Here is a 24632-nt window from a genome sequence, read left to right on the forward strand (position 1 = left end):
GATGACTTGTGGTCTGAGATGTCTTGTGACCCCTGCTAGTTTTCTTTTATCAAAACACCACCCATTCTGTGATTTGTATAATAACCTTAAAAAAAGGACTTATGCCCTCTTCCACTTTCCCTTAGTAGTTGATGAGTACCATTCACACTGCATTTATTTTATTCATCTTTTCATCAAGATTTCAACCTTATAAAAAGAAGGGACCACATCTTTTATAAATTTGTGATTTACAAAGCACCCAGCTTGATGCCTCACATGTACAGAGTGATAAAGTGTTGATGAAACAATTCTAGAGAATATCCTGGAGCTTTAGAAACAATAAAGATAAAAATTAATCCTGTATTACATATACTATGCAAGTTATTTAAATTATTACGCAACAGTTTTTGCATGTGGTTTGTATGAAAATGAAATGATAGCCTGTGTATTTGAAATTTGCGTGTTCCAAAGTGTGATACAAGTATCTGTTATAGTACCCAAATATTTTGTTGAATATTTAAATTTCTTTGGCTTAACCTAATATGAAATATGTAGGATATTATTTTAATGTTTCTTACCTGAATAATGGCAAGATTGATTTAATATGTAAGCTGAATGCTTGCTATAAGTTTCTTTATTATTCATGTGAAACAAAACATTGCAGATGCCTTTGGTGAAAGTAACAACTTACCTATTTGGAATGTAATAATTTAGAAGATGAATGAGTTTAGAAGTTTGTTAATTTTTCAAACTGATCTATAATTCTTAAAAGTGACCTGATCTCTATCAATTGTATTTTCTGGGAGTATTTTAAACTTAATAGTTTACCCGGCTAGTGCAGGCTCTAAACTGGACTGAATGTGGGATGATGAACTTACTCTTATTTGATTGGGGCATATTTCCAGTGCTAAAACCAGTTTCTAGGAATGGAATAAGTTTCTTATGCTCAGATATTTTTTTTCCCTTCACAAAAAATCTGGGTGTCACGTGTATCAGGGTAGTAACTAAAGATTAGTTCAAAGAAAGAGATAAGTTGAGGTTCAGGGAGGAAATGAGTTTCACAAACCCAGCATCTTAACACATATATACTGTCATCACATGTAAAGTAGGCCCTGGATGTTGGGTCTTTATGGCCTTTGTGTTTAAATACTCAGATTTTGGTGACATAAAGTGGTAACAGACAGATTTGTACAGAGGAGGCAATGATTGTGGTTTCTAAGGCTTCCTTATAACAAAATATGGTGTACGATTTGGATAGTACTATAGGCAACTAAATAGGTGTGGGAAGCTAACCTTACATAGACCACCCAGATATTTAGGCAGTCAGTATGCAGAGCCCTTATTTTATTACCTAGGTTGTAAAAGTTTAGGAGAGATTCAGCTTTTTTTTATAATGGTAATTTAAAAAATGGATTCTTTGGTTTTATTTTATATTACAGACTAAAATTCTGAAAGTCTAAATGCTTTTCCTCACAGAAATGGATCTAACCTGACAGTGAATGTTATTAAAATTATTTTGATAAGTGTATTTAAAATATGTGCATAGAGTTTGTATTGAGTTCATGCTAATTTGCCATTTTCACAGTAATTTCAGGAAATAAGAAATAGTATTTTTATTTTATTTAAGTGCTTTCAGGAGTTTCTGTTAAGCATGGAAAAAGCATCATTATAGTATTTGTTGGAAAATCAAATACAGTTTAAACTTAGTCTGGTGACCATAGAATGCTGTTTTCTTAGTTTTTTAGTCTTTTACAGTAGTGTAACCACTCTTCAACTTGGTTACTTTAATGTAAAATGGATTATCATGTCAACTTTTTTTAAACAATATTGTTTGAAATGAATATAGATCGATCTATCTATCTGTCTATCTATCTATCTCTGTCTCCTGTTTAAAACTTTCAAGGTTTAGCATTTAGACTTATTCCTGCTAGGTTTATCACAGGATCACTAGTCATTCTTTTGTAAGCTTATATTTTGAAAAGAAAACATTAAGGATAGGGGAGGCAGAAGTAGTTCTTTTGTTTCTTTTATATATATAAAAAGTTAACCCAAAGGATATATTTCTTTTATACCTCTTGCATAGATACTAAGAGTAACTACCATCGTGGCCATAGTTTAATACAGTGGTATATAAAATGCTCGTCTTGGAATAATTAAGGTTTATATTTGACCTGTAGCTCACTGCATAGACTGTTAGCAAATTATGTTAACTGTGCCTCAGTTTTCTGATCCATAAAAATGAGGATACAACCAACATCACAGGAATATTTATGAAAAGTAAATGAAGAAATAGAGTGTGCTGTCACTAATGTAATGATTTAGAAAGGTAATGTGTTATTGACAATATTGTTAATTCTATATTTTTCAAAAGAGATAAAATAGGTTTTTGCATAACCACTGTTTTACTTAATAGCACACCCTTTCACATATTTTGCACTTTTATTTATTTTTTATACTTCTATTTAAGAATTTTCACAAAACCTGGACCATGCTTTTTGTACTTCTTGGAAGTTTGAAGGGCAGTTAACATCTGCTACCTACTGACCCAATTTTCTCTACTTCCTCCAACCCTGTTCTTCCCTTACATAGTTGCTTGTTTTTGTTGGGTGATGAAACTGGCTTTCATTTGATTTTTCCAAAAATCTAGATTAATACACTGTTACAAACAGCTTCTAAATGTGTTTGAACTATAAAGCAAGGTGCATAGGAGCCAGTAATAATGCTCTTTTTTACCCCCTAGAGAAAAGTTTTCAGAGAAAACAGTTGGTAAAACCATACATGAACTTGCCTTTTCTTTCATTATATAGCAGTTACAGGTTTTTAAAGTGTGTTCTGCCTATATATCCAGGTCAAAAATCTTCTCAGTATAAAGTTTGTGAAGTGACTCACCACATATGCAAGTACTTCAAAATGCATGCCCCTCACTATTGAATTTTTATAAGTTTGTATTTTTGCTGACTGCAAGAAAATAAAAGGCCTAGCGCCAGTTCTTACTGGGTCAAGATTTATTTTAAAGTATCAACATTTCATCAGCTTTTTTGATACTAACAAAAGTCCTAAGATTTTCCTGCAAAAAAAAAAGGGGGGGTTTAATAGGCTTTATTCCAGGAAGGGAAATTTTGGGTGCTTATACCATTAGTAAAAAAAGCAATGTAGTTGGTGAGTTTGTTAATAGAAATTGCCGTCCACTCAGCTACCCTAGAGATGTATTTTTATTTAAAGAGGCTAGTGGAGGCATCAAGGACTAGTAATTATATTTGTGTCTAAGTGCAGAAAATTTGACCAGTGATTTGAAAACAGTTTTTCATGAAATGATCAGGAAAACAGATTGCTCAAATCAGTTAGTCTGACACTATGGAGGGTTTTTTTGGGTAGCAATTTGTGGAATGCATTAAGGAAGCATGCTGACCTGAATTTGAATTCAGGTCTACCCCTCTTTTTATGTTGTACAACTTTGGGTGAATCACTCTACCACTCTGAGAATTAGTTTCTTCATCTGTAAAGTTGTAGGATATCTGTTTTATAGGTTTAAGTGAGATACTATATGACTTAGCTCTAGTCATAATAGCTGGGAATTAATCCTCCAAATAGTTGTTTAAAAACTTACATTCTATGTTGAGAGTCATTAAAGTACAGAAATAGTTTGAAGTTTCTTTAAAATCTTTAGAAAACCACATTAGAGCCAAAGCAGCGTTGATATGTAAAGTGACTGAATATGATAAAGATTGAACCGCCCTGGTTTTGAACAGTTGCGGATCCTAACTCTGCCACTTTACTTCGTGGGTTATTGTCTTTGGGCTAATCATCTTACCTTCTAAAGTTCAGTATTCTTATTTAAATGGGGATAACTTTATGGGATTGTTTTAAACCATAGAAAGCACTTACTGCAGTACATGGTGCATGTGCAGAGGAATTTTAGTTATTCTTATTAGTCCATTGATACTCTTTTGGACATGGCCTTGATTCTTGAGTGAAATGTAGTTCTGGATTTTTTTAATGTAATGGTTAATGTTGGAATTTTGGGATTAAATACTTTCTTCATTTGTATAGTACTTATCTAGTTGACTTGTGTTAAGCTAAAACACTAAAATATTTGGAATCTCTTGTCAAAATAGCACTTTATATTTTGTAAAAATAGTTTTTTACACTGAATATGCTATGGTCTGAATGTTTGTGTCCCCTCAAAATTCATGGCAATATTCTAACCCCTAAGGAGATGACAAGGTGCGCTGCACCTTCTCGAATGGGATTAGTGCGCTTATTTAAAAAGGTCCAAGAGAAGGTCCCTTTCCCATTCTGTCATATGAAGTATAGCAAGAAGTTGGTTCTCTGAGCCAAAAGGCTAGATTCTCACTGGACACAGCATCTGCCTGCACCTTGATATTGGACTTCCCAGTCTCTAAAACTGTGAGAAGTAAGTTTCTGTTGTTTATAAGCCACCCAGTTCATGGTATTCTGTTACAGCAGCCTGAGTGGACCAAGACCACATTTATTTATTTATTTTTTGTCACTCCTTGTCTCTATACTTTTAATCCAGTCTTTAATTCATGTACTTACTTTCCCTCCTGATTTACTTCCTGAATCTAGAGTGACCCAGCAGAGAAGCAGGGGAGGGCAGGAAGAAGCACAGATTGGATCTGGAGGGAAGTAGGTAGTTAGCCTTATCATGATTAGATTTAAAGTAATTCATGACTACTTTTTGAAGTTTTACCAACAGAATAATTTTTATTGCTTTTGTTCAGTATTGTAAAATATGGTAAGAAAATTTTAAAGGACAACTCTACTTTTTTAGCAACTTTCAGTAAGTTTTTTCAGAGCCATAATTTATTCAGTAACTTTTCAAAATGACTGCTAATAAAACATAGGTAATTAAATAGTTACCATATGTTACAGGTATTACATTAAGTATAGAGTCAAGTTTATCTTATATAAAGTTAATTTTTTTATTTCCTCTATTTTGTGTCCATTGTGTCCAGGGTAAGTTATTTAATGGCATGAAGATTTTACATGTATGGGAATTTTCAAAGTGCATAAGATTTTTATGAGGAGGCAGCATGATTTGTTGGTTGTTATACTGAGAAGCTGACGAATTTGAGTTTACGGTGTTTATAGTTTTGGCTTTGCTGCTGACTAGAGGCTTGGCTTTGAGTTAAAAATCAAAACCTAATGACTCTTAGCCCTTTGACTCAAACCATTGCCGACCTAAAACTCCCACCCCCCTCCCTTCCCTTCCAATCCAGGATTACCTCAAGGATAAAGAGAAGCATCACAGACCATTGAGGTGTCTATCACCCAGCTGCCTTCCAGTGTGTGTACACACATAAAGGAAGCAGAATTATTTATGTGTAAATCATCATGTCCTGATATTATTTTGCCTTGAGGTCTCCCTTCTTCCTTCTTACCTATCTTTCTCTCTCCCTTCTTCCCTTTCCTTTGGATGAGTACTAATAATTCTGCAGACCCTGGTTAGGAATATAGTGATGTAGAGCATAATTTTACTATTTAAACTATTTTAAAGCTTTATATTTGGACTGCCTTTGCTTTAGTCATTTATTTTCATTTCTTAAACAAGAACACACACATTGTTTATAAAATTATTCCTATGAGAAAATTTGACTTGTTTTATTGTCACATGGCATGTCCTCTAGGCATGCAGTAGAAAAAAGGAAAAATACCCAACAGGCATCTCCATTTTAGTTTGACATATAAGAAGACTTAACTGAACTAGGTAATGAGAGACATGTCATCATGTAAGGGATATATCAATACCACTTTATCGTCCACCAGGAAGTTCAGAGTACAGGTGGTTAATTAACTGCCATGCTGATGTTATTAAGAACCCACATGGGTATTTTTCACTTCTTTACTATGCCGTCTTGAGTATTTTGGCAGTGTCACTCTTCATGGTTGCAGCATGGCCATTTTTCCATGCTACTTTTTTTTTTAAGTAAGGGAAATATTCCCTACCAAACTTCATTTGCCATAATTGGGTCATATGCCTGTGCCCAAACCAGATTGGCAGAGTACACATTAGTTGTTACAGTGGCTTTGACCTAATCAAGATTTGCTTCCTAAGGGGAAGAGGGTGAGCGTTACTGGCAGCAAATAAGAGAGGGCATGGAGTGTCTCTGAGAGCACTCCCGCAGGGTCTGTCCGCTAGGGGAGGTCACAGTTTTGTTAATTTCTGCAAATTTTTTTATGAGATCACAAAGTGTTCTCAAGGCACTCATGCCATGATTTATTCACTATATTTTTTGAGTTTTCACTGAATTCCACTACTTTTACTGAGGATAGTGCAGTGAACGAAAAGGGGGAAAATGTTGTCCCTTATGTATCTTATATTTTATTGGCAAGGCAGACAAACAATATAAAGCAATTCAGTTTTATGGTATCTTATGACAAGTGCTAAATAAAATTTGAATCAGAGAGGGGAGCATGGAAGGCCTGGGTGAGGGGATGTTGCATGACATTTTACATTCTATGTCCAGGGAAGGTCTCACTAAGGGTGACTTGAGTAAAGGCAGAGGTAGTGATATAGCTCTCCGAGGAGACGTGTATTGTAGTCCAAGGCCTGTGGGTGGAGTGGGGTGAATGAGGGAGAGTCACAGGAAGAGGGGTCAGAGTGGGGAGCTACTAGACAGTTTTGAGCAGAGGTCTGACCCAGTATAACATTTTCAGAATCACTTTGGCCATTGTGTTAAAAATGGGAGCAAGGAAAGAAGTTGCGGGGGGCGGGGGGATATTGCATAGTAAATATATATTCTTTGAATCAATGGCTCATTTTTAAAGCCCCAAACCTTGTTCAAAATATACATGAAAAAAGAAATACGGCCCTGGCCAGGTGGCTTAGGTGGTTGGAGCATCCTCCCATACACCAAAGTGTTATGGGTTCAATTCTTGATCAGGGCAAATACTTAGGTTGTGGGTTCAATCCCTGGTGGGGGCATGGATGGAAGACAACCAACCAATCAATGTTTCTCACGTCAGTGTTTCTCTCTCTTTCTCTTTGTGTGTGTGTTTCTCTCTTATTCTCTTCCTCTCCCTCCCTCCCTCCGACCCTTTCCCTCTCCCTCTCCCCCTCTCCCTCCCTCTCTTGAAAGTCAATCAACATATCCTCAGGTGAGGGTTAAAAAAAAAAGAAAAATACATTACAAGGGTAGATGGTATGTAGATTTAGTTCATGTCCGTTTCCTCTGTGACATCATCTTTCTGCAGGACGTGTGTTTTTGACAACTCTGGTAAATTACTCTACCTCAACTTCCTCAGTATTGTGCAGCCATAGTTAATGCTCAAGCATATCATTCAGTAGCAATTTAAGCCAAGACAGAGAATCACTACAGTATATCTTATGTGATATATAGGTATATACGACAAGGTCTGTGCAGAAAGTATCCAGCCATGTACTATGAATAATAGTTGAAGAAGATACAAGGAGATACATTTATTGAAAAAGATACAAGATACAAGAAATATTGTACATAGGACAATGATGCCTCAGTACCTTTCAAAGTAGGCACCTTGGGACCTCACACAGTTCTCCCAGTGTTTCTTCCACTGTTCAAAACACTTTGCAAAATCCTTTCTTGGAATCACCATCAGATGCCCTGTAATATTTTCCTGAATCTCATCTATGGTCTGAAATCTCTTCCCTTTCAAATGTAATTTTAGTTTTGGGAAAAGCCAGAAGTCACAGGGCACCAAATCTGGGCTGTGGGGGAGCTGAGTCACCTGAGCGACTGGATGTTTCACCAAAAAACCCTGAGCGAGACGTAAGCTGCATCACGTCTTGTAATGAAGCTGCCAGTCACCAGTTGCCCATAGTTGCAGCCGTTTCATCATATTGCATCTCTCGGCCAATGAAGAACATTGAGGTAGTACTGCTTATTAACTCTTTGACTTGAAGGGGTGTACTCATGATGAACAACACTTTTGAAACCAAAAAACACAGTTAACATGGTCTTGATCTTGCTGTGACTTTGCCGCACCCTCTTCAGGCCTGGAGAACCAGGTGATTTCCATTGGGATGACTGGGCCTTCCTTTCCAGATCATAGCCATAAATCCACAATTCATCTCTAGTTATGACCTTCTTGAGGAAATCTGGTTCAGTGGTAGCAATCTGAATCAAGTCATTAACAACTACAGCACGATGTTCCTTCTGCTCTGGTATCAGAGGCTGTGGAACAAATTTTGCTGTGACACATTTCATGCCAAGATCCTATGTCAAAATCTAGGACACAGTAGTTTTTTGAATCCCCAGATCAGCTTCTAGTTCTCACACTGTCTTTTGCTGATCTTTGTGGAGTGTAGCCCCTACACTTTACATTCTCAGGTGTTCTCCTGGTTGCAGGTTCTCCAGAATTTGGGTCACTTTCAATAGATTCTTGACTGTCTTTGATTTGTTTATGCCACACTTTTATTTGCAGTGCACTTATTGCATCGTCCGCAAAAGCCTTCTGAATTATCTGAATAGTTTCCATGGAAGAATGATCAAGCTTAATGCAAAATTTGATGCAGATTCATTGCTCTACTTGCTCCATCATTTTGAATGCGACAGCCACACAGTACACATGCTCAACCAACAAAGTCTGCCTCCCCCCTGACTAGTACAGGGAGTGCATGCACCTTCCAATCCACTCTCCTTGGCTGCCAAGCTACATCTATGTCATGCAAACCATTCTCATTATATTAACAATGGCTGGACTTTTTCTGGACAGACCTTGTGTGTGTACACACACACACACACACACACACACACACACACACACATAATCAGGATGAGTGGCTTTCCTCTTGAGGAGGAATTAGTCCAAGGTGCCTTTTAATCAGGTTCTTGTACTTGTTTTCATTTAACAAGAGTACAGCACATAGCTAAGAATTTCAGTATGTGCCTCATAAAATACTGAGAACACCTCATAAAGTATCTTTCATATTATATGTATTCAAATATTTAGATAGAAAATTTTATTTAGAACATCTTTGACATTTCTAACTTACTTTAAAATTTTAAACTATTATCTCGCATGAAGTAGGTATTGCTTGATAATACGTGCCCTACCTATAATGCAACGTTATTGAGAAAATGGAATTATAATTGTTTTGTCAGATAAAAGTACTATTAAGTAAATGTAAGAAATGATTAATTGGGCAAAGAAATTTTGCTTTAAAATGGATTAGGCTTTCCTCATTACACTTTTGGCAAATGGTGGTAAATACATGACTGATGGCCTATATGACCTATGAAAGGTAACATTTTTATTTAGAGTGGAAATACTCTTTGTTCAGAACATGAATATATTGAATTACTTCAGTTTGCTTGTTTCTCATGTTAAGTAATTTTTGCAAAATGACCATCTCCCATGAGAGAGTTCTGCAAACTTGCAGTAATTAAGCAAGCATTTTATGCTAGTTTTATCTGAGACCAGTTTGATAGTAGATATGAATTAGTCTCATTCTTTGATTGACCAAGCTCTAAGTTTTTGTCTACAAGTCTGCTTCAAGTTCTTTGTGGTGTATCTCCATATACTCCTTTATTTTTATTTTTTAAAAAGTAGAGTTAGGAAAATCTGTTGCCTAGCAATTAGCATTTGTTCATGTGTGCAACTTATTACCTGAATAATGTTGTCAAAGTAAAACTCTAATTTGCTACAACATAGCAGCTTATATTTTATTATATAAACAGGACTCCATTTAAATTATTGAAACACAATATTAAAATGATCTCTCAAGAACTCAACAACCAGTATGGAACCAGAACTTTATGAATACAGCGTGTGTACCTCTCCTTGCCCATGCCTTTGCCCCTGCTGCCCTCCCCGACCCCTTACTCTTCAATTTTGTGTCACTTACTTTCTTTTTGGTAAGGCTGATTTTATCATGTGGATCCTTAAATAATATGCTGTTTAATTTTACATTTTAACTTTGCAAAACTTGTAGTATTCTGTAAGTAGTCTGAGACTTGCTTTTTTAGTTTGTTTTTTTTACATTTATTTATATCGTTTTATGTAGTTGTAGTTAATTTACTTCACTGCTGAATAATACTCCACTGTATAAATTTATTTATTCTATTGATAGATATCTGGGTTATTATTATGTGTTTTTGTTTGCTTGTTTTATTTCTTTTTGATACAGCTGTTGATGTATTGGTACAGGTACCTGTGTATGCGTGCATGCATGTGTGTGTAGCTACTTTTTATTCAGGGTGGGACAAAAGTAGGTTTACAGTTGTTCATATGGAAAAAATATAATATTTAACAAATAATATTACAAGAATAAACTCTGTGTATTGACAGCTATAAACCTATTTTTGTCCCATTCTGTATATATAACAAGCATCGCTAATGTTAGTATTCTTTTATATGTGTTCTGGTGCACATGTGTAAGACTCCATGAAATACACCTAAGAGTAGAAGTGTAAAGAATGTTCAATTATGTGAGATAATGCCAAATTATTTTCCAAATTCATTATATGAATTTACATTCCACTAGTAATATATCAATGGCAAAACTTGGAAATGTCAGGCTTCTTAACTTTTCCTGATATAGTGGCTACAAAATGGTATCTTATTGTGGTCTTTATTTGCTTTTTCATGATTGTTAATGAGGTTGAACATCTTTTCATGTGATTACTCACCAGTGGTATTTTTCCTTCACAAAATGCTTATCTATGTCTTTACGCATTATATACCTAAAACTATACATTAAGTGAATTTACTTTTTATATTTTTAAGTTTTTAAATAACAGCACACAGAAGAGTTGCAAGCCAATGAACAGTAAATTTTCCTCCAAAGATTTGATTTGATTCCCATCATCCCTGAATAAACAAGTGTATATTTTCTGCAAATAAGGACATTGTCCTATAAACCACAATAAAAACATCAAAATAAGGAAATTAACATTGATGCATTACTACCATCTAATCTTAAGATCTCTTTCAATTTTCTCAAATCATCTCAATAATGTCCTTTATAACAAAATGATCCAGTTTAAAGTCACGCCTTGAATTTACTTGTCAACGTCCTTTCATTCGTCTTCAGTGTAGAACAGTTCTTTGGTCTTTGTTTGACTTTCAAGACATTGGCACTTTTTGAGACTGTATAGGCCAATTACTTTATAGAATGTCTTTCTTTTGGGGTGTCTGCTGTTTCCTAATGATTAAATGCAAGTATGACTATTATTTGACAGGAATATCATGAATGTTGTAATGTGCCTTCTCTTTGCATCTTATCAGGTGGCACACAGTTTTCATTTTGACCCATTACTGTTTGCTCTTCACTTGTATTACTTGATTAAGATGGTATCTGCCATGTTTCTCTACTGTGAAGTTACTCATTCCCCTTCTGTGTTTTATGTGGAGATACTTTGAAACTATGTAAATATCCCCTTCCCGTTCAAACTTTCAGTTCATTATTTTATTTGTACCAGTATGAGTTCATGATTCAGTATTTTATTCAGTGAACTGTAGTCAATTACTACTGTTATTTGTTTTGATGCTCTTCATGCCTTGGCTGAGCCAGTGGGATTCCTTTCAAGTTGACTTTTATGTTCCTTTGACCTGTTATTCACCAATCATATTGATACCTCCAATTTCATTCCTATACTATAAAGTTAAATCACATTTATCCCTTTTTGTACCTCCTCTCTGACCATAAGATACCTGCCTACCATTAACCTAATTTTTTTTACTTGATTAGTCTCACTGTATGTAACTAATCTGCCATATCTATTATACCTCCTCCCCACCAAATTCTATTTGAGCTTCAAAGACCCTTCCTGTGGAAGCCGTCCTCACCATCTTTGGATTCTCACATTGTAGAGCATGGTGCATCTTTTTTATGGGCACCCTCCACTCCCTGCTCAGGCACTGACACCCATTGTTGGACCACCGCTATGCAGAGTCCTGCTCAACCCAAACCGCCCTTCCAGAGCTTGGACTGTGACTTCCACACCACTGTTCCCTCTACTCTTACAGACCCCACCTCATTCTTCTTGGGCTTTTACACCCCTTGTTAGGGATAACCTCTATCCATTTTACCCATTTTTAATATAAATGTTATAGGATACACAAAAACAACACACATTTTAGATACCAAAATCTTTCTTGGCAGTGTGCTTTGTGATGTTGTAATTAATTTTTTCATTTTTCTTTGTTGTATTTGTTGATGAATGGAAGTCTTTAATTATAATGTAATTGAATTTGTTCATCATATTCTTTATAGTTAGAGCTTCCCACGTCTTAAGAAAAATTTTTCTACTCTGAGTTTACAACAGTATTCTTTCATATTTTATTTAGAAAATTCTAAAGATTTGCCTCTCTGCTTAAAACTTTAATCCCTTTGAAACTTATTTTATATGTTATACAATAGAGATTCAATTTTTCATCTACAAATGTTTAACCAGTTGTTTCGACACTATTGGATGATTCCTTCTTTCATCAATGATATGCAGTCTGCTATTGTCAGATAACCACTTTTCATGTGTGTGTGAAGGTCTTTTTCTTGCCAGCAGTCAGTTTGTCTCTTTTTCAGGAGTACACTAACTTCATTAGTGCAGCTTTAGAACAAGCCTCAGTGCCCATAGGCCAAGGTCCCTATAACTTTTAGAATCAACTTCTAAACCTTGTGGATATTGATTAGCTTTACCTTAAATGCACTGGTTTAATCTGAGGAGAATTTTCATGTTATATTGTCTTTCTGTCATGAACATGGCATGTTGTCCCACTTTTTTAGGTTGTATTTAATGTTTTTCAATATATTTTTTCCATATAGAATTTGCAGTACTTGCAGGTTACTTTTATTCTTTATTTACATTTTATTGTTGGATATTTTTAAAGTGTTATTTTCTGTTTGTTCCTGGTGTGTAAAAATAGTTGATTTCAAGGGTATAAGGGAGGGGTAAATGGTAATGGAAAAAATGCAATAAAAAATAAACTGTTGAAAAAGAGAAATTGGAATTACATAGTGTTGCTGGTACTGGTATAGAAAAAGGTATTTGGATCAATAGAATAGAGTCCAGACAAAGATAGTATTTTAGATTAGTGAAGAAAGAATGAACCATTCAATAAAAGATTTTAAAACAATTAAATCTTCGTGTAGGGGAAAAACAGTCAACCACACTAAAAAAAGAAAAAAGTTGATTTTTAAGTGATTTATATTTAGCTACAATAATTGAATAAATACAAACCTATTCATATAAATGTGAGACATGCTCAGAAGCAGATAAATAAGATTAGAAGTCGAGGTTTTTACCCTAAAATTATTTTGATGTTTTAATAAGTACCAGGTAAAAAGTCATCTTTTTTTTTTACAGCTCTATTTAGGTACAATTCAAATACAATAAAATTCACCCATTTAAAGCTTTTTTATAGTCCTATAGATGTGCATCCATCACCACCTAATTTTGAACATTTTGAGCTTCTGTCACTAGTTTCTGTCACTAAGATTCATTCTTGTTGCATGCATTTTTAGTTCATTACGTGTGTGTGTGTGTGTGTGTGTGTGTGTGTGTGTGTGTGTGTGAACCACTTTATGTTTATCCCTACACCCACTGATGGATATTTGGGTTGTTTATAGTTTTTGGCTATTATGATTGATGCTGCTATGATCATCTGTTTTCATTTCTCTTGGTTAGATACCCAGTAGTGAAATTGCTAGGTCATGTGGTTAAGTGTATAAGAGTATGTTTTAACATTTTAAGAAACTGCCATACTGTTTTCCAAAGTGGAAAATGTATATATGAGGGTTTCAGTTTCCCCCATCTTCCCTAACCTTTGAATTGTTTAATCTTTTTAAAAATTTTCATCTATTTTAGTGGGAGTGTAGTGGAATCTCATTGTGGGTTTTTTTGCATTTTTGCTAATAGTGACATTTTATCATGTGTTTACTAATCATTTAGGTATCTTTGCTGAAATGTCTTTAAATCTTTTGCTCATTTTTAATAATTGTTTTTTCATTTTACTCTTGAGTTCTAATTTTTTAGTATGTTGGGTACCTTTTCTTTATCATACATGTGATTTGCAAATATTTCCTCTCATTCTGGAGCTTGTCTTTTATCCAAATAATCTCTTTTGAAGAAGTTGATGAGGTCCATTTTTTTAATAATAAATTGTATTTTGTTCATATTTAAGAAATCTTTCCGTAACCTAAGATCACAAGGTTTTTTCTTTTTTCTATGCCTTCTTCTAGAAGTTTCATGGTTTTAGTTCTTACAATTCAGACTAATAACCATTTTTAGTTATTATTTTTATATATTGTGAGAGATTGATTTTTATTTATTATCTATTTATCTATTGATTTATTTTTGTATGTGATCCAGGACCCACCTACAAGTGGTCCAGGCCACTTATTTAAAACACTATTCTTTAACCCATTGAATTGTCATGACACATTTGTCAAAAATCAAATAACCATGAATGTGAGAGTTTACTCTGGATCCTCTATGCTATTTCATTATCTATATGCCAGTATCATACTGTGTTGGTTGTTATAGCTTTATAGTAAGTTTTGGAATGAAGTAGTTTAAGTCCTGTAACTTTAATCTTTTTCAAAACTGTTTTGAGTATTTGAGTATTCTAAGGCTTTATACTTTTATGTGTATCTTAGGACCAATTTCTACAAAAAAAAAAAAAAAAAGCAGAATGAGATTTTGATAGATCAGTATGGGGAGAATTGCTATCTTTACAATACTGAATCTTCCAGGCCTTGAACATGAAACGTATCTTTATTTAGATCTTCCTTAATTTCTTTTAACAATGTTTTATAGATTTCACTATGGGTTTTACACTTTTCTTAAATTTACTCTTAAGTCTCTTATTCTTTTTGTTACTATTATGAGCGGGATTTTTTATTTTTTATTTTTGGGCTATTTTTAGTATATAGAAATAGTTAATTTTTGTTTATGGATTTTGTATCCTTCAACTCTTCTAAACTTTCTTATTAATTTTTGTAGCTTTTTCATAGGTTCCTTAGAATTACCTACATTCACGATAATGTCTACAAATAAAGAGAGTTACAACTTCTTTTTCTTTATTATATTTATTGGGTTGCCATTTGGTTAATTAAATTATATGTATTTCAAGTGTACATTTCTGTGATGCATGATCTATATATTGCATTGTGTGTCCACCACCCAAAGTCATAACATTTTCCATGACCCCTTTAGCCTTTATTACTCCCTAACCCCCCTTCTCTATGGTAACCAACATACTATTGTCTGTGTCTGAGTTTTTGTTTGTTTTTCTTGTTTGTTCATTTGTTACTTTCAGTTTTACATCCCACACATAAGTAAAATCACATAGTTCTTTTTCTGTTTGACTTATTTCGCTTAGCATGACATTCTAAGGGTCCCCCCATGTTATCATTAATGGCAGTATTTTATCTTTTCTTATGGCTAAGTAGTATTACAGTATATGTATGTGCCATGTATTTTTTATTCAGTCATTTATTGCAGGATGCCGATTGTTGCCATGTCTTGGCCACTGTGAATGTGAACATAGGGGGACATATATCTTTGTGAATAAATGTTTTAAATTTTTTTGAGTACATTCCCATAAGGGGGGTGGGCCATATGGTATCTCTCTATTCATTATTTTTGAGGAACCTCCATGCTGTTTTACATAGTTGATTGTACCAGTTTACATTCCCACCAGCAGCGGGGAATGGTGGTTTCTGTCTCTCCACAGTCTTTCCAACACTTATTGTGTTGGTTGATAATAGCCATTCTGACAGGTATGAGGTGGTATCTCATTATGGTTTTGATTTGCATTTCCCTGATAGCTAGTGACATTGAGCATTTTTTTCATATATCTGCTGGCTGTTTGCTCAGGTCCCCTGCCCTTTTTTTTATTGGATTGTTTGGGGTTTTGTTTTGTTTTTTTTTTTTGATATTGAGTTATATGAGTTCTTCATATATTTTGGATATCAACCCCTTGTCAGATCTGTTGTTTGCAAATATCTTCTCCCATAACTTCTTTTTCAGTGTATATGTCTTTATATTTCTTGCCTGATTGCAGTGAGTAGACTATCTGATACAGTGTTGAATAGTGGTATAGCTGGAGTAGACATCCTTGTCTTTTATCAAGTGTTAAAGGGGAAAGCAGTCAGTCTTTCACCATTAAGTATAGTGTTAGTTATAAGCATTTATGTCAGAAAGGAAAAGTTCTTTTCACACCAATTGTAAAACAGTCAATTAATGTAATATACCTTATTAATTAATAAAGAACAAGAACCACATAAGTATCTCAGTAGATGCAGATAAAAAAAATCAAGGACACAGAAAATGAATAAATGAAAGAATTTAAACAAAGTAAGAGGTAGAGAGAAAGTTACTTTACATAAAATGATGAGGAAAAGCATCTCCGAGGAAATGACATTTAAGCTGACATCTAAACAACTGTAAGGCCTAGTCATTCAGCACTTGGGATTGTACTTGTTTTGTTTACTTTGCGATTCCAACACCTAGCACAGTACACAGTCCCTAAAATTTGTTTAACAAATGGATACTTTAGTATCTTGCTTTCTTAACATCATTTTACCATGCTTGTCATTACATATTCTTTGAAAATTTATGTTTTAATGATCGCCTAATATTCCACAGTGTAATTATAATCAAGTTATTAAAACATTTTCTTATTTGTAGACATGCTTCTGTATTCATAATTCAAAACACATCTGACATTCAGTTTTAATGACTTGGATTTAAGGCTAGTTTACCTATTTACTAATATAATACTTTGTGAATATTAATCTGGGAGAGTATTTTATATTATCTTTTGCTAATTTTTATTTAAATTTTTTTTTATGTATCCTCATGTGATCACACATTATGTTCAAAAGGGTTAAAACTGCTTTAATAGAGACCAATCATTAAAACAATTCTAGAATATGGCAAAAATAAGATGCAAATTGTGGGTTCTGGATGTTTTCAACTCTTCACATGGAAAATGTAGACTTGAACTTTATTGTGCCATTGCTAAGTGTTTTGCACTACCCGAACTGAGACCATTATAGGTCTGTAGAACTTGAAAAAAGTTGGGACTTGTGTTCTAGAGAACCGCCAAGGCCCCATCTTTATTTCTAGAAAATAAGCCAGAATTTGAATTTTACTTTAAGCTTGTACTAGTTTTGTAATTTGGGGTAACCAGAACTTAGTTTTCTTAGCTGTAAAATGGGGATGTGATAGCAGTCATCTCATAGGACTGTTTTAAATATCATGTATGTGAAAGCCTTAGCACAATGTCTGACAATTGACAATATAGCTAGTCTCTTGTAGTCCTGGCAGTGTTGGGAAGAGTAGTAACTGTTAGAGTTCCTTATGCTTCATGGCCTTGTCAGCAAATACTGACCAGTTCGTTAATAATGTTCCTGTGAAGATGTTTATTTCTACCCTTGTCCAAAGTTAATGATTCTCTTCACTGACTATGCTCTACTTAGAGACTGTTTCTTTTCTGCACACAGACTGGAAAAGATTTGACCCAAAAGGTAGTATTTTAAAGTACCATTAAGTTAGAGCTTTTGATATCAACTAGTAGGTCACTCTTTTCAGTGTTCATAAATGTAGTTATGGTTACTTTCTTTTTCCAACTTTAAAATGAAAGGTAATACCTTTGTTTTTCAAGAAGGAAAGAAATGCAGTTGAAAACTGAAGAATCAAATTCTACTTGGACTTCAGTGGTTTAGTAGATAATGTTGTCAAGAGGCCAGATAAGGTTGCCTTGTGTATAACTTCTGAGATTGGGTACTGGGGACTTAGAAAATTCCCAGAGTCCCTGGCACATTCTAATAGAAATATTAATGTGATTGCAAATATGGTTATTTGTAAATTCATGTGTAAATTATTGCCTAATAAATAACCAGGAAAAGTGACTGTTCCCTACTCCTCTTAGAATTCCTATCAGATTTATAGTCAAGGCCCAATTTGAGTCTAAGATCTATAAGATGGGAGCATGACACTTAACCAGCCCCTGCTCATTGTCTATCTCCCTTCTAGAAAATGGGGTAGTGTGTTCTCTGCTCGTTGCACTGAGTTATGAAGATCAAATTAGGTCATGTCCATGAAGGTACTTTATAACTGGTCAAACACGTAGCTTGCTAATTATTATTCCAGTTCATCCTGTCTGACCTGCCCTATTCTCACTACTGTGTGGTAGGTTGTTGATGGCGGGGGAGAGGGTAGAATGACATGATAGCCAAGAATTCTGTGATGCACACCACCTCTTAGGAGTGCTTCTTTTATACATGTATTAATGTATGGACAATTGGTAGACTATTGCTAGTATCATCCTTTATTTTGTTACAAAAGTAACACATATTTATTGTAAAGGAACTAGAAAATACAAATCAATAAAAAGAAAAAATTAAAATTACCATTAAATACAGAAATAATTGCTATAAATTCAGTTCTACTGGCCATAATGTTCTTTTTTTTTAATCACTTGATATGTAATAAGTTACATGGAATGATATATATGTTTTAATGACCACATTAGTATCCCACTATAATTTAGTTAACTACTTCTAAACTTTTTATTTTGCCATTTAATGGCTATTTTAAACTTTTTACATTAGAAATAATGCTTATAATGACATGGATAATTATTTTACATATCCTCAATTTTTTTTTCACTAGGATAAATCCTAGACTTGGAATTGCTACATAAAGGGTCATATAACATTTTAAGAAATTTGATTTTTTTAAATCTTTATTGAAGTGTAATTGACATGTAAGAAACTGCACTTAATTATAGTTTGACAAGTTTTGGTATAGATAACAACTATGAAACCATCACTGCAATTAAGATAATGCCCTTTTGCAGTCCTTCCTTTCTGCACCTTCTCACTTCTCCATCCTCAGGCAAGCACTGATCTGTTTTTTCTCTCTGTAGATTAATTTGCATTTTGTAAACATTATGCAGATAGACTCAAAATATGTGTTCCTTTTTGTCTGACTTCTTGCATTCAGCATAATTACTTTTGAAATTTAGCTGTACTGTTTATATAAATAAGGTATTGCTTTTTGTTTCTGAGTCATAAATATTCCATTGTATGGACATACCATAATGCATTCACCTAGTGGTGTAGACATTTGAGTTGTTTTGTGTTTTTGACTGTTAAAAATAAAACTGCTTTGGACATTGGTATATAAAATCTTTCTAGGGACATAAGGCATTTGATACTCATTATAAATTTTCTGCTGGAAGTTACATAGGTAGTATTTTGAAACAGAAAAAGCTTGATATGAAAGAAACTATAGTTACTGGGTTTTTTTTCTTTTATTGAAATATACTTTTGGGGGGATTTAGAAGTTTTAGATGTAACTTAATTGAATTAATTTGACAGGAATTTGAAATTAACAAAGGTTAGTAAGGGTATCTTATCAACTATAAAACTTTTTGCAGTTTCTTGAAGCATTACTTTTGTCAAGTTAATTTATTGTCTAGAAAAACCAAAAATATGTTCCTTTCCTTTAATGAACAATTTATATTTCATAAGCAATCTGTAATTCTCTGTCAAATGACTACTTCAGCATTGGACTTGATCAAGAAAAGGTACTAGGAATATTTTACAGAACTTTGCAGAACATATTCCAGAATCTGGTTTGGAATAGATGCCAAACTATCTTTTTCTCCTCTTAAGATGTACCCTAGACTGGAGGAGGAGCAGGAATCTGAAGACTCCAGATGACATCAGAGTTACTTTTCAACAGCCTTCTCAATTTTCTTTCCCAGAAAGCAGAGACTCAAACCTTGGGAGACAGATGGTGAGAATATTTTTCCTGAGTTCTTAAAGCTTAATCATTGTGATTTTAATACATTTTAGACAACCTATTCTAAGTTACAAATTAGCTTTATTCACCAGCTTTTTATTTTGTGTTTTATCTGTGCAAATTATATCACTAGGCAACGTTTTTTAAAAAGTGAGTGAGATACAATTCTATAGATAAGGAGCTTATAGGACAAGCATAAGTGTAGATGAATAATTTAATCAAATAGTAGAAAGAGGTTAAATGCCAAAAATATTCTTGAGAATTCAAAGGTGTATATTACTTCTGGAGAGAAGGATTGGGAATCTTGAAATAAACAGTGTTTGTGTTGTTGACACTTAATTTGTTTTTACCAAAAAACAGAGAAAATAGATAGTTAATACAAAACCTGAAATAGCAATTTGATTTCAGATAAAAAGTTAATTATTGTTTTGAAGAAAAATGGAAGCATATTTGGTTGTTGTTGGTTTATTATAGTCTAAGTCAATGATTTCTTTTTGAATTATATAAAATGGTTACTTCTTACAAGGAAAATAGTATATTAGCATTTCTGAGAAATTTCAAAATAATCTGGTTAACACAAGTAGGTGGACAGTGCAATAGAGGGGACTGAATGGTTAATTCTATTTAGATTAACTCTCTTGTTTTCTAGTATAGCTACAGCCTGTAATGAATTTGTAGTATCTTAAGCTCTTGAACCTTATGCTGCTTTTGCCAGGGCAGGAACAATCCAAGTAAACTGGGAAAAGATACAGTGATTGATTATTGTACTTATCATTAGTCATGAAGAATTCACTTTAATTAGCTAGCGGAAAACTGGTCAGAAGAAAGATAGCAGATAGAATATCCTAAATTTCACAGTGTTTTAAGGGACTGTGTTGTTTCAAAGACGGGATTGGCAGTTTGTTTTTGTTTTTTTTACTGTAGGCATAACATGGTTGGCACACTGATAATACGAACTCCTATTCTGATTATATTCAGAACACCTAGTGATAACGTTTTCATTGTAATCAATCATTCTGCTTATTTTAATATTTTAATCACTGTGATTATCCTTTCTTGCAGTTTAGACAAAATCTTTAAAACGTTATATTTATTAAAGAAAAAGACTAAAACTATTTGATTTTGTAATTATAAAATTATTTGGTTTCAATCATTCTTCACATATTCATATTTTATTTTCTAAATTAAATTTTTTTAATCAAGCAGACTTTTATTTGTAAATATTAAGCATTCTTTCATTCAGGTATATTTATGTGTTTATGACTGTTTGATAGATGAAAATCTGCTCTTATATTTGATGAAACACAATTGATATTGAACCCCAATTTTTAACTTTTAATTTTGTTAAAATGAAAATTATAACTAGGCATTTTTCTTTTTACCTGCACAATATAATCTGTTGTGTTCTTAATTTGTCAACACCCTTGGTTCGTTTTTTTTTTTTAAGATTTTATTTATTTTTAAAGAGAGGGGAAGAGAGGAAGAAAGAGAAGGGAAAAAAACATCAATGTGTGGTTTCCTCTAGTGCACCCCCCACTGGGGACCAGCCCACAGCCCCGGCATGTGCCCTGACTGGGAATCGAACCAGTGACCCTATAGTTTGCAGGCCGGCACTCAGTCCACTGAGCCACACCAGCCAGTGCAACACCATTATTTTACAGAGTAACCAATGACCACTGATTACAGTTTGATAAATAAATTGTAGATAGTCAGCTGGTGAATATACATAGCAATAAGTTGTCCTTGAAAAATGATCAAATTTAGATCTTTCTCCCAGATAGAAAAGAAGACAAGAGTATTGAGACAGTGAACTACTCTGAAAGTATGTAAAAATGAATTATTAGTGATTATATTATTTACATGTATTTAAAAATACTTTAAGATTTTTAAAAGTGTATGTTTTCTAAAAATGTGTTTTGTTAAACAATTCTTCCCTTTGAATGAGGAATCCATGGTCAATAAGTTTGGAGAAGTTAATCATATAATATATTCCTTAGTAGGACTTTCATCAGCCAGGGGACCATCAGTCTCCAAGGGGTTCTTGTATATATATCTCAGGAGACTAATATTCCACAGAATATGGTTGAAGACTCTGAAGTAATATATTTTATGAGGTTTTACTGTAGTTGTCGGTCATACAACTAAACTCTGAGTCACATTATATATTTAAATCTAGTAATGTTCATCCGAATGAGAGGCCAAAAAGGATGATTAGGAAAAAAGGACAAGAATTTGATGAAGTGAATACTGCAAAACATACAAAGCAAGAACTGTTTATAAAGCTTCTTAGTGTCTTAGGCCAGATTTTCCTTACTCATTTGTTAGCTTCTCCTTTTGAAAGAAATAGTCATCCTATATAACTAACAAAAAATAAAATCACCCTATATTGTATTTTATAGGACCCCATATGCTTTCTGTACTGCTTATCTTAGAGTATAACCTTTATTAGCTAATTTGGATAAATATTGATAATACAAAAAAAACGGTGAATAACTTGGGTGGAATTAGATAACTGAGTGTAAATCCATTTAGCTTAAATACTTAAATATACTCATTTTCTTACTAAGTGGAGTTTTTGTTGTTTTATCTCATTATTTCTCACTGGGAAGTGTTATTGTCTATTTTCTCTAGTTCAATTAGACGGTCATGACTATTTCAAAACATTTCTTAAGTGTTAAAACTTTTATGTAGATATAGAAGTATCTATATGAAAAGACAAAACTGGCAGTGACTGAGCTGGTTCTAACTGATTGGGTTAGCAAGTTGATAAAGTGAGGCTGATCATCTATATAGAATGTCTTCCCCAAACTTTGTAAAACACTCCTCAAAGTAATTTATTTAATTTAAAAAATAACACTTTGAAAATGTGTTTAAACTACACAAAGCTTTCAGTGAGAACGTGGTGCTAGTGAAAGAGTCCAGACCTATTGAGAACCTTGGTGAATCATTTTAGTTAAAATTAATTGCCATAAACTAATTTGTCTATTTTACTGATGTTCCTGGTTTCATGGACAACATCGGCAAGAACCTTTGGATGCTTGGCTTAAATGATTCATTGTTAGTTTCCAGCAGTGTTCCGAAGCACTCTTTAATTCCCTTTCCCATACCTGGCATCTTGGTTCAGAGTTCATTTCTAGTCTGGAGTGTTGGTGCTGCTAAGCCTCTTCGCTGTGCCCTCACCCCAGTCTCTCATAGGCACCAGATTTCCCTAAAAATCCAATTTGCTAATGTAACTTCTCTGATCAAAATAACTCAGCAATCTCAATAGCATAATGACCGTCAACAAGTAATAAGCCTTTCTTAACCAGTCCTAATTTCCTGTTATAGTAGGAAACATTAATATAATTAGCATTTTTCTAAATTTGGTGGTTTTAAATAATTGATTTTTCTTAAGTCTTTTACTTAATACCTTACTTAATTGATAAAACTAACAGCATTTTTTGGAGAGGGGGTGAGAATTCCCCACTATACCAAGCCTCTATATCAGCTCATGTTTTTGTTTTTTTTTTCCCATGAAAGAATTCAAATAAATTAATTAAAATAATTTTAAATGTGTTGATAAAATTGTCAGTTCACTTTCTCTTCTTACACAGATGCTTGTCTTTTTTTACTTAAATTAACTGTGCTGAATTTGATATTCTCCTTGATACTCTGCTCTCTTTGCCCTTCAATCATGTGGCCTGTGGTTTGCACAACAATTAGTGTGATTCTAACAGTAGAGCTTATTATGCATTTTACTGAGATAATTAGAATTTGCCCATTCTGGATTAGGGATAGGCTAGTAGTTTTCAGAAACCACTTATTTATTTATTTTTGCATCTGCGTATAGAAAGATTGTTGATAATACAGTCTATGCAAGCTTCTAGCTTAAAGCTTTGATCTGCTGCTGTGGCCGCTCCTCCACCCCACCATCTTGCCTCTGGTTCTCTGAGCTCCTCAAAAGAGTCAGTAATGAAGGACCAGTTTTTGTTTGTTTTCATTTTATTTTTTAAATAAATTACTTTTATTGTATTTTTAAAAGCTCCTATATACAACAGATTGAAAATTATGAAAAAGAAATATAAATTGTAAGTCCCAATTTTTTATCATTAAACTCAGCAGACATCAAATGACTGTCAAATTCTATGAAAGTTTCTGAGCACTCACAGTGTGTGTGTGTGTGTGTGTGTGTGTGTGTGTGTGTGTGTGTGTTTACTACATTACTTATTTTAAACTTCCAACAATGTACTGTGCTTGCCCGCTGAGGCTGATGTTCCTCCTACTACCTGCGGAATACTTTCCAGCTTCTTTTGCAATGGACAAAGTCTTGATTATTTATTGCTGGAGTTAATTCATATTTCACCTATGAGGAGTGCCTTCACTAAGAAAAGTGTTCCCTGCCTTTTCACTAGTTTTCTTCCCCAGAATTTGCCCTTCCATGTTTTTTTCACTTTGTTCATGCCTTTTCTTACAGTATATCACTGTGTTGCTGATCATATTTTTCCTGAGAGGATTGAGAGTCACAAACGGCTAGCGTATCACCTAGTTATCTTTTTATCTTCAGCTTTTAATACAAGGTGGATTTTTTTCTCTTTTTTATTTATTGAACTTACTGGGAGTGATATTGGTTACTAAAATAATATAGGTTTCAGATGTACAGATCTATAATACATTACCTGTATATGTAAAATAAGGGCAGCTTTTTAATAAATATTCATGCATTTGTTAATTCTTGTATGGTAAATTTAGAATAGTAGTGACTCTGCAAATATGGGAGATATTTCATATTCTTTATAGTCACAGCCTAGTCATCTTTTTAAAAATCTTTTTTTTTCTTTTGCCTTGGAGAGATTTCTGCGCAGAGGAGAGTATTTATCTGGCATAGCTACAGTTTACATTTTTGATAATTAAAAA

The 24632-nt window shown here is 33.7% G+C and overlaps 1 protein-coding gene across 3 annotated transcripts in view; it reads left to right on the plus strand.

Moving 5' to 3' along the window:
• Positions 1-24632, plus strand: part of NRIP1 (nuclear receptor interacting protein 1) — a 91605-nt gene that overhangs the window by 24720 nt on the left and 42253 nt on the right. For 2 of the 3 annotated variants that reach the window (XM_054585223.1, XM_054585224.1), the window contains exon 3: positions 19610-19733. The exons of the other annotated variant lie outside the window; for it this stretch is intronic. The gene's annotated coding sequence lies outside the window, so the exon portion shown is untranslated. The remainder of the gene's footprint in view (positions 1-19609; positions 19734-24632) is intronic. 3 annotated transcript variants of the gene reach the window in all.

This window comes from Pteronotus mesoamericanus, unplaced genomic scaffold (genome assembly GCF_021234165.1).
Source record: "Pteronotus mesoamericanus isolate MK-2021 breed Mesoamerican mustached bat unplaced genomic scaffold, CSHL_Meso_final contig_82, whole genome shotgun sequence".
Classification (NCBI taxonomy): Eukaryota; Metazoa; Chordata; class Mammalia; order Chiroptera; family Mormoopidae; genus Pteronotus; species Pteronotus mesoamericanus.